We start from the raw sequence: 12,086 nt of genomic DNA on the forward strand, positions 1-12,086 counted from the left end.
ACATCATTCTTCTGTTTATGAAAAAGAAAAATAGAATGAGGCTTAAAAAGATAGGGACAGAGTACCTACAGTCAAATATGGTTGAGGTTCAGAAATGTTTTGAGGTTGTTTTGCTGCCTCTTCCACTGGGTGCTTTGACTGTGTGCAATGCATCATGAAATCTAAAGATTAAGGGGGTTGCAATGTAGGGTCACGTGTCAGAAAGCTGGGTTGGTGTTCTAGGTCATGGGTCTTCCAACAGGACAATGACCCCAAACATACCCAAACAAAAGCTACCAGAGATGGATGGAAACAAATCGCCAAAGAGTTCTGAAGTGGCCAGATCTGAATTCTATTGAAAACCTGTGGAGAAATCTTAAAATTGCTGTTGGGAGAGAAGAAATCCTTTAAATATAAGAGACTTAGCAGTTTGCAAAAGAGGAGTGGTCCAAAATTCTAGTTGAGAGGTACAAGAAGCTGGTTGATGGTTATAGGAAGCGATTTCTTTCAGTTATTTCTTCCAAAAAGTGTGTAACCAAATATTAAGCTAAGGGGGCCAAGAATTAATAATGTGTAATTGCATTAATGGGCTTGTTATATAGTTGGGTTTTTCCAGGACCCGGATAGGGAACCACGTGTACGTCTTCGGTTTTTCCAACACTGCTGTGTTTTGACATCTTTTTTCCTCTCGGATGAAATCACCTGGAAGCTTGTCTGAACTGCCATCACGGAGCTCCTGCAGCGCTCTATCAGTGCTTTTAGGTTCAGGCGTTATGCGAAACCGCCGAGGTCTCCGGGACAGCCGGTGACTCATCCTCTCCTCCCACCGCGGGCCTTCTTTGCCAGCCACGGGATTTCTGCAGAGCGCTCCACGCTCTAATCACTCGCTCAAGCCTGGCTCCCCCTCCAGAGCCTGGGCTCCCCCTTCCACTGCACGCTGGCAGGACAGGAAGCCACTGTGCGTCATCCAGAATACATTAGAGCGCTGAGCTTTATATGCGTTATTGAACAGGACGCATTTAGAATATGGATCCACAGCAGCCGGCGATGGATTGAGGGAATTGGTCTTTGTGGATATACTGTAGTTCCTTCCTGTTGAACCAGCACACGGCTAATTGGTGAAGGATAGAAGCTTCCAGTACATCGGTAGCATAAGTGTTAGCTACATTTTCCTTGTAGCGTTGATGATAATTCATAATAATAAAGAAGAAAACTCCATATCAGACCTCCAAACTGTACAAAGAATGTATTCCGTTTTGTTTTAGTAGCTAATTATGTCTTGAACAACAGCAGATCCATTGAGATTGAATTCATTTTAACAACAGTGTTACGACAGTTGCAACAACGTAAATAATATTCCTAATGGATTCCTAATATTTCTTGCATATTTACACCATATCAGCCAGAAAAAGGCTGATAATAACTTGATTTCCATTTTGTACTCCACAGTTTCTTCAGCATGAACTTCTTTAATGTGTTTAGCCCAACTTTGACACTATTTAGGTGCCCTATTTTTGTGATCTATAGGTCAGCCGTCAACCATGCACTGTGTCTTTGCTTTTGTAACGGTGGGAAATTAATTACAATACACCCATTAATCATGGAAATAAACCAATCAGTGTGTCACTTGGCATTCCCTTTAAGAGCCTTAGTTGCTATTTAAACTATGCAGGTGGAAGTTGTGAAAAAAGACTGTTTGCAGTGTGTAAGATAGCAATGAGCATTGTAAGCGAGTTACGCAGGTCCCTAGTGATTACAGTCCATTTGGCTTCCCTTCGTAGGCCCTATCATACACCCTGCGCAAGGTGCATCATTATGATTTTTGCTACCTTGTACCCCATCATCTGTTTTCACGCCTTGGACCCACGGCGTTACAGTAGTGTCGGAGTTTAGGAATAGATCCACACTACTGGGCGAAGTGGTCTGGATGTGAGCAGTATCCTCTGCTGTGACGCACAAAGCGCCACGCTGTTAAGATAGGAACACACCAAAGTCAGAGTGCACCTGTCTCTTAACGGGAATGACAACTGGCACACTGAATGGTTTATTTCACATAAGGACCAAAACACACCTATGATTAATTAAGAGAATTAGTACGTGCCTTCTGTGTGTTTCGAGTGTTTTTTTTTTTGCGCCCTCATGATACCAAACACACACCTTCGTGAAAAGCAATTGACCTGTGCTTTAAATCGTTAAAATAGGGTCCCATAGGGTGTTTGTTTTTGTCCCCTGTACATTTTGTTTTACTTCTACGTGTCCTGTGTTGTACCCATGTTTTTTTTGTATTCCCACCTCAGCTTTATATTAGAGATATCTAGAATTAACCTGTTTTTCAACTCAGTTCTTACTGGTTTAGGTACATAATTCCTCAGCCCTTTATTAAACATAAAACACTGGTATATCGGATAATATTATTTAAGCCCAGAGAGACCTCAACTACTGCAACTGCTGGTAAAGAACAGCAGATGAAAAATGTAGTGCATGACTGTTGGCAGGCTATAAAGATTACAGATGCTTTGCTGTAGCTTAGTAACAAATAATGTTATGATGACTGTGGTCCATAACTGTGCCGGATGTACTTTTAGATAAGGCATAATGAGTGAGTGAGTCTCCAGTCAGTGGACACAATGTGAAAGACATAAGACATTAGCAATAGCTTAGCATTAGCACTCCCCCTGTCCCTTTCCAGGCAAGCAGCTGACAGCTGGAGTCACATATGGAACCTATAGATCTTCTTTTTTTGTTGTTGCCTAAATTCCAGCAATACCACACCGCTGACCAGAGACTACATCATCCACAGAGTGGCCCACACAGACTAAGTCTGGGGATCTGGCCGGTGCTCTGCCCTCTCAGAGTATGCTCTTTATAAGGCAGTTATAAAAAGGAGTTGGTAGCTGACCTAATGCGTTGTGACAGCTTGTGGCAAAGGGCACAATAGTCTCATTGGGAGGCATAACCCTATTATATGAACAATTACACAAGGATGTCTATCGCTGCCTAATGAGTTATGTCTGTTATATTTAGAGTCACTTTAATTCAGATTCCAGTGACTGCTCCAGCAGTGGACGGCCTGTCAAAATACTGCACTTTCACCCGGGTTGTTACCCATAAAGCATGTAAGGTATAGTCATAATACAGAAGAGTTGATAGTGCCTTTAACTCTTGCCTTTAACTTCTGCTCAACTTTTGCTTTGTTAGAGAACATTTGAGTTGGTTTATATTTTTATTGAAGAAAGTCAACCTGATTGTGCCATCTTTACCAATCGCAATTGGTACGTATGTTAATAATGTGATAATAAAATGATCATATTAGATGATAATGGCAATCATAATAATATGGCAATCATAATTTCTAAAGAGGAAAACTGTATTTTCTTGTTGTATGCCTTTCACTTATGATCCATTGTATTTGGTAAAATGTTCAAAGGTAAACAAAAGTTTTAGGATTTTAATTAATAAAATAGAATCCTTAAAAATCCACATAGTTTTTTTTGGTCAGTGTGCTAAAGGGTTAAGGTCATGTCCAAACATATCATGAGAAACATCAAGACACCACAAAGAAGAAGGATAAAAACACAAAGGTTTAATCCCAACTTAAATGGAGCTTTATATACCGTACCAGTCTAAAGTGTGACACACCTTAAAATTCAGTGTTTTTTCATTATTTATTTTTTTTCTGCATTGTGCATTATTACTAAACTCATCCAAAACATATGGAATTATTTAGTGAACAAAAAATCTTAAACAAACTAGAATATGTTTTATATTTTAGATTATTCAAAGTAGAACATCTTGCTTAGATGACAGCTTTGCACATCTTGGTTGGATTTTCTCAGTCAGCTTTATGAGGTAGAGTCACCTGGAATGATCAGCTTTCAGTTAACAGCTGTGCTGAACTTGTCAAGAGTTAATTATTTAAATGTCTTGCCTCTTAACGTGTTTGAGAGCATCAGTGTTTTAATCCATATTATGGCAAGAAAATGTAAGAACTTTGAAAGTGTCCTTAAGTGCAGTCGCAAAGACCATCAAAAGCTTTATGATGAAACTGGCTCTCATCAGGACTACCTCAGGAAAGGAAGACCAAGAGTTTTCTCTGTTGCACAGGATAAGTTTATCAGAGTTACCAGCCTCAGAAACAGAAAAACAGAGTATTTTGGTTTGTTTAACATTTTTTAGTTACTACATGATTCCTTAGGTGTTCCTTCATAGACTTTAGTATTATTTATAGTATTATTCATTATTCGTAGACTTTAGTATTATTTTACAATGTAGGAATAATAAATACATAAAAATATTGAATGAGGAACTTTTGACTAGTACTGTATTTATAATAGAACAGTATTTACGTTTATTCATATGTTGCAATCTGAGAATCTTGTGTTATGTAGGTGTAGATTATTGATTATATAGATTATATTTTGTAAAGTTCACTATATAGTACGGTGGCCCTGAAGTGCAAAACAAATTAACATGTCAGAAAACAAAATTACAAAAACTAAAACACATTTACAAAACTTAAAACAAATTTACAAGACGCAAAACACTTTTCCCAGCACTGAAACACTTTTACAAATGCTGAAACACTTTTACCAGCACTAAAACACTTTTACAAACGCTGAAACACTTTTACAAACTGCGATTTCTGACGGAAAGGGAGGGTCTAACACACAGGAAGTGCTTGATGCGGACCCTCCTTGTCAGTCAAGCTGCGTTACGATGAGAGAGTGGAGTTATGAACACCAAACTATGTTTTGTGGCACGTATTTTAGCAGCAACAGTAAATACTTAAACTATCCCTGTCCTGTTGCTACCCCCGCCGCGGGGTTCACCTAATACCCCGGGGGTTCAGCTAATGCCACGCGGCCATCAGCCACTGCCCCCGCCGCGGGGTTCAGCTAATGCCACGCGGCCATCAGCCACTGCCCCCGCCGCGGGGTTCAGCTAATGCCACGCGGCCATCAGCTAATGCCCCCGCTGCGGGGTTCAGCTAATACCCCACGGTGTTCAGCCACTGCCCCGCGGGGTTCAGCCACTCCTGTACTGTATTACCTGAACCCCGTGGGGCAGTGGCTGATGGCCGCCGGGCATTAGCTGAACCCCGCGGCGGGGGGGGCAGTGACTGATAACCGCGGGGCAGTGGCTGATGCCCGCCGGGCATTAGCTGAACCCCGCGGCGGGGGCAGTGGCTGATAACCGCGGGGCAGTGGCTGATGCCCGCCGGGCATTAGCTGAACCCCGCGGCGGGGGCAGTGGCTGATAACCGCGGGGCAGTGGCTGATGCCCGCCGGGCATTAGCTGAACCCCGCGGCGGGGGCAGTGGCTGATAACCGCAGGGCAGTGGCTGAACCCTGCGGCGGGGGCAGTGGCTGAACCCCCGGGGTATTAGGTGAACCCCGCGGCAGGGGCAGTGGCTGAACCCCCGGGGTATTAGGAGAACCCCGCGGCGGGGGCAGTGGCTGATAACTGCGGGGCAGTGGCTGATGGCCGCCGGGCATTAGCTGAACCCCGCGGCGGGGGCAGTGGCTGATAACTGCGGGGCAGTGGCTGATGGCCGCCGGGCATTAGCTGAACCCCGCGGCGGGGGCAGTGACTGATAACCGAGGGGCAGTGGCTGAACCCCCGGGGTATTAGGTGAACCCCGCGGCGGGGGCAGTGGCTGATAACCGCGGGGCAGTGGCTGAACCCCTGGGGTATTAGCTGAACCCCGCGGCGGGGGTAGCAACAGGACAGGGATAGTTTAAGTATTTACTGTTGCTGCTAAAATACGTGCCACAAAACATAGTTTGGTGTTCATAACTCCACTCTCTCATCGTAACGCAGCTTGACTGACAAGGAGGGTCCGCATCAAGCACTTCCTGTGTGTTAGACCCTCCCTTTCCGTCAGAAATCGCAGTTTGTAAAAGTGTTTCAGCGTTTGTAAAAGTGTTTCAGCGTTTGTAAAAGTGTTTTGCGTCTTGTAAATTTGTTTTAAGTTTTGTAAATGTGTTTTAGTTTTTGTAATTTTGTTTTTTGACATGTTAATTTGTTTTGCACTTCAGGGCCACCGTAATATAGGGAGAAAAAAGGGCATTCAAGATTTAGCCAGAAGTATGCATAGATTGTGACATCAGAGTTTTTAGAAATCTTCAGATTTGACAGTTTATTTTTTTTTGAAAAGCTCTTGTTTTTCATTGAGCAAAATTGCGTTCGTTTTTGTTTCAATGGAAGAGCCAAAGGACGTCTGGACAGGATCTTAGTCTGTGGGCCTGTCTTCATCTCCACCCCCAGAAAAAAAGAGTTCTCCCGTGCCAATGAAAACAACAAGAATAAAAGCTTGTCTTTCAGAGTTTTTGTAGCCTAATGACCTTTTTCCACCTTAAGTAAATAAAACAGAGTGAATAAGCTCTCCTCAGATCATCACCAATTTAAACGGATGTTATCACTATTACTGGGTTTATGCAGCTGCGTGCCATCATCAGTCATGTACCGTTTCTATGCCATTTTTTTTTTACATGAACATTAAAGCGTGGGAACTTGCTGATATGTGCTGCGTACATAGCTAGCATGTAGTAGTAAAAAAAACAACAAAGATCAACACTTTGAAATATGAGAGAAACAATGCAGTCATTGACTTTATTCGACTTATACATATTACGCTATTAAAGGTTTGTTAATCAGCCTTTACATACTGTGGTGAGCTGTTGTATTGTACTAATATTACTTTTAGAAAGTTAAAATACAAAGTAAGCCCTGCTAATGATTTGGTATTGATTTTCTAGTCATAGTATGTAGTAGTATCTGGTAGTGCCTTATTATATACAGTATTTGTACCATTTGTACCATTTTTAATAGAGAAACACTGCCTGGCCAAAAAAAAATTCATCACCTGGATTTAACTAAGGTCTACGTTCAGCAACAGTATGTGCTGAAAGAATGAGGTCAGCTGACTACCTGAATATACTGAATACAGACCAGGTTATTCCATCAATGGAATTTTTTTTCTTCCCTAATGAAACGGGCATATTTCAAGATGACAATGAAATAATTCATGGGGCTGGAATTGTGTGAGTGATTGAGTGATTCAGGGATCATGAGATCATCATTTTTACAAATGAATTGATAGTTCACTACAGAGTCCAGATCTTAACCTCATTGAGAATTTTTGGGATGAGTTGGAGAAGGCTTTGTGCAGTGGTCAGACTCTACCATCATCAATGCTGCTGCAAGATCTTAGTGAAAAATTAATTCAGAAACACTGGATTGAAATAAATCTTGAGACATTGCAGAAGCTTATCGAAACAATGCCACAGTGACGGCATGCCGCAATCAAAGCTAAAGGCAACCCAACCAATTATTAGAGTATATGACCTTTTTTTGGCCAGGCAGTGTACTATATCCATTGAATTCAATATATTACATTATCATCACCCCTTCACAAATGATGATTAACTGTGGATCGAAATATTACTGATACTTTGCAGCTAGACCCATCTTTCTACAGCCTATTTCTCCACTCTTAGAGCTGTCAGTATCTCGTGAAGAACTCGTGAAGCTGGCTCCTTCCATCAGCACAAGGTGTGGCGGCCTGGGGAGGAAGCGCTGGCGAGCGGGACGAGGGCGGGGGAGCGTAATGAAGGTGCAATTTGGGAACCATCTGGGAGATGCCTGCAGGGCTTCCTCTCCAGAACCTCCCCCTCCGGAGAGACGCAGGTGCTGGAGGCGGAGCAGGAGAGCAAGGCAGCGGAGGAGGAGAGGAACCGGGAGATGAGTCTGGAGGGTAGCTAGCTAGCATTAGCTCAGAACACCTGGGTCACGGTTTTAGCAGACGGAGGCTGTGGGGACTGTGGTATTGCCTTGCTGTTCACTGTTCAGGTTTGTAAAGAGTAGAAGGTGCATATTTTAGACTGAAGGCTGGTGCCTAATTGGTAGAGTGCCCTCGGTGTGAAGCAGAATGATTACATTGTTCCTTCCTGCTGTGGAAAAACGTAGAGGAGGTAGCACAGCAAGTACTTCCTGCACCCCCCTCAAATCCCCCAGCTTGATATACAGTAAGAGTAGAGAGCTGGTAAATGGGAGGTAAAAGGTAATAATCTAAAGGGTTTAAGCTTGAGTTTTTGGAGTGGCCCTTAATGGCTGGAAATGAAGGCCAATGACAGGGAGAGAAAAAAAATAAACATAGGATAACACGGAGGAAAAGAGGGGTCTCTCAACCGCGCCAGAGCCACATGTTTTCACAGCTTCCTCGGAAAGTTCTGCAGCTTCCCTTCGCGCGTGTTGATCTTCGGCGTGTTTGTGTTTGGCCGTGCTATCTTATTTTAGGCCAGCGCCGCAAGTGGGCCCCTGAGATGTTAGCCTGGAGATTGACAGACTTCGACACGTCCGAGTGTGTGGGCCTCAGCTGGACACGCGCTGCCTGCGGTCACGCGGACCGTGTGCCATGCCAGGCCTTGTTTTTCCACGAGCCCGTTCCGACATTCCGCCTTTCAGCGCGCCTTCTCCGACACGATTCTTCAGCGCGCTGAATACACTCTTTGGCACCAAGGGCCGCAACTGGAAATGTGCATTGGCCTAAGGGGCCCCTGAGCCTCAAGGGGCCAGCCTGAGGATATTTTTTTATATTTATATTCATGTTTTTTGACACTGATATCATTTGTGCTGGATGTGTCAATAACAGAATTGTATTTTTTTAAGAAATTGGTGGATTATTGTTATTAATTTCTAATAACAAATGTGATTACACTGTTATAACATGTGGCTCCACTGTATCTCATAATATTTCCTGGAGTAGTTTCAGTGATTTGAAAGATTTGTTTCTGTATTTGTTTTAAAATGCCTTTACTTTACCAAGTGGCTTCGTCTTATCCAGACATAATCCTGAAACTCAAGACACACAAATTGACTAGGTATAAACAGGGTCATGGCCTATCTATTTAAACTACAGCAGCACAGAAGTTCCACACATTTTAAAGCCTAGTTTTTGTACTTCTACCTGAGTATGAATGTCAGTACTTTTGACACCTTTGCATATAAAGAGAAATAACTGCCTTATGGCTCCCTAATGTTTAGAAAAAGCCCTGCTGGCACCTGAATGGGGCGGAATGTGTTTTGGGGGAAACTGGGTCGGAGTAATAGAGTGTAAAATGCATGAGCTGGCACTATTCCAGACTCTGAGCCAGTTACAGTTGCTGCATCTGTTTTAGCTTTCCGCCTACACTTACTCCTAGCTACGCTGCACCCCCCCACCAACACCCACCCACCCCTTCACCAGCCTAGTCAGTGAATGGCTTCCGCTCCAAGCTCTGACTGCTATCTCTTGATGAAGTCAGGTGTAAGGAAGCCTGCTGCTGGTGGTAATGCTTGTTATTTAATCCATTCAACACTCTCTCTCTCTTTTCCTCTCTCTCTCTCTCTCTCTCTCTCTCGCTCCCTCCCCTCAATAGGCCGAGGCTGAAGCTCCTTCCTGCTTTGAAACGCTCTAGTCAAGCGTGCTGGCTCTGGCCGCCGTAATGGGTTTAAGAGTCTCCTGAGCCGCCGTGGCTTCCTGCAGAAATGGCTCCTTCCGCTGGCTCGATGCTTGTCGGGGAATGTGGCAGGTGGCTGGGCTGTGCCTACTTCTTTGTCTCCCCCCCCTCCTTCCCTTCCCTTCCCTTCCCTCCACCCCTCCCTCCTTTTCTTCTCTCCCCTGAGCAAGAATGAATAACACGTTTAACCCGTTCAGTCTGGCCTGTATTGCAGAGCGAGCGTCCTGCTGACTCGGGGACATGCTGCGTCAGTGTGCCATGCTGGAGGTCAGCCTTTGTTGACCCTGAGATGGATGGATGGATTATACTGGAAGGTGAGGTCAATACATCCCCAAATATACAGCGCCCTCCATAACGATTGGGATGTTCAACATTTTCCCAATCAATTTCTGAACCAATTGGAATACAAAAGTACACATTCAAGACTTTAATTTAAGGATCTTTCCATACGTACATGTCAATAGAGTACCATAATGTTTGGGACATGGCAATAACAGGCAGTTCTTTGCATTTTTACAGCTGAAAATCTGGGCCACGTTTCATGCGTTTTTTACACATGAATATACATGTTTGTCTATCACACAGAGTTCTAGTAACACATATTCTACTTCTTTTCCAAGATAATTGAAGGTTAGATAGAACCAGAGCTTATTTTAATAATTCTTGGAGTATCTGATGAACTTATAAAAATTTAGGGGGTTTTCACACCTGTAGTTCGTTTCTCTGGTTCAAATTAGTTGATGAGTTTGTGTACTTGGAGCGTTTTCTCCCTCTGTTTGGTCTGGTTTCACACAGGCATAAACCTAAATGCACCAATAAAGTACCGGAGCAGGTTGTGAACTCTGATTGGTCAGAGCTGTCTGGCATGGGAGTAAATATAAATATACAAAAAAATTAAATATAGCATATATAATATAGCAATATTAGATTTACCCTGAAAGACAAACTGCGGGACTTTTGAGAAAATCTGGCAACCTCTCTTCGCTTGTTAGGGACACCAATCAAGCAGTCATGTACTGTTTGTTTTTGTCTTCTTTTGTCTTGTGGGTGTTTTTTGTCTATGACATTCTTCTTAAAGAAACATGCAAATGTCAGGAACTGTGCCATTTTAACGTAAAATTTCACAATAAACATATTTAAAACATGAATATATGTTTGTTCCGGTAAGTTTGGGACCCCCTCCCCAAACTACAGGTTGGGGAGTGCGCAAAATACCTTTGCTTTGTAATGTCACCATCACTTGCATGATCTGCCTCTCCCTGTAATTGACATTGATTGGTTGGTAGAACTGTAGAATCCAACTCCCTTCAGGTGCAGGCTTATCACACAGCAGAATGAATGTAACAGAATACCATCATGTCCCTTTTTTATCTGTTTATAAATATAGGATAATCTACAGTTAAAGAAGACAGAGGCTGATAAGCTGCACACCCACATAAAAGGGAGTCCAATTCTGTCAGGACTGCAAAATTCAGTACAACAAGTGAACTCTACAAACCAAGTGAATTTTAAAAACCAATCAATGTCATATATTTCAGCTCAAAATATATTCTGTTGCTTCTGTTCAGTTCAAACAAAGTTTATCATGATTTAAACAATCTTTTTTTAATCTTTTTTTTTTAATGATGAGTTTCTTTCATTTCATCAAATTGAAAACTTCTGGAATATAATCAAGAGGAAGATGGATGATCACAAGCCATCAAACCAAGCTGAACTGCTTGCATTTGTGCACCAGGAGTGGCATAAAGGTATCCAAAAGCAGTGTGTAAGACTGGTGGAGAAGAACATGCCAATATGCATGAAACCTGTGATTAAAATTCAGGGTTATTCCACCAAATATTGATTTTCTGAACTGAAATGTGAATATGAATTTGTTTTCTTTGCATTATTTGGTCTGAAAATTCTTCTTTTTCTCATTTTCTGAAAAAAAAAAATCTGTAGTGTAAAAAGATCCGTAGTGTAAATAGTAAAATGCAGTATAAATAAAAACTGTATGTTGCAAATATACAGCAAATGTTAAAATTTTATGGGGTAAAACATTTATTTGCTGCTGTATATTTGAAGGACCATTTAACTCCCTATGCTCTGTAAAAAAAGCCAGGGACTAACTACTGGTAGCCCTGCAAAATTGAAAAGGTTAAGAGTGTAGGCTAAATATGAAGCATCTGTTTAAAGGCTACTGGTCCATATTTCACGCATGTTTCGGACACTCAGAGTTTAAGGTCAAACATTCAACAAGTTAAATAGTAAATAAGCGAGAGTGGGCACTGGCAGTAATTGGGTTACGTTTGCCGTAATCGAATTATTGGCTCCAAGGATCGGTTTGTCCGAAAAGCACATGTGATTTTATTCTGTAATTCACAGCAAACTTTCCTCTAAATGCTCTGCAGCTTGTGCATGCATGGATCCTTGTGTTTGGTTCTTGGGAAAAATGACGGAGTTGGGTGAAAGGGCCAGCAGATTTCCTCTAATCTGGCATACTGCACATTCTCAATTTCCCACACTGATCCGAGACCTTTCCGCTGGGCTCGGCTCGACTCTGGCCTGAACCTCTGGGCTTTTTCACGGACACACCGTGTTAGTTCTGTTCTATAAGAGAGAGCTTAG

The sequence above is a fragment of the Astyanax mexicanus genome, chromosome 17, assembly GCF_023375975.1.
Source record: "Astyanax mexicanus isolate ESR-SI-001 chromosome 17, AstMex3_surface, whole genome shotgun sequence".
NCBI classification, from domain to species: Eukaryota; Metazoa; Chordata; class Actinopteri; order Characiformes; family Acestrorhamphidae; genus Astyanax; species Astyanax mexicanus.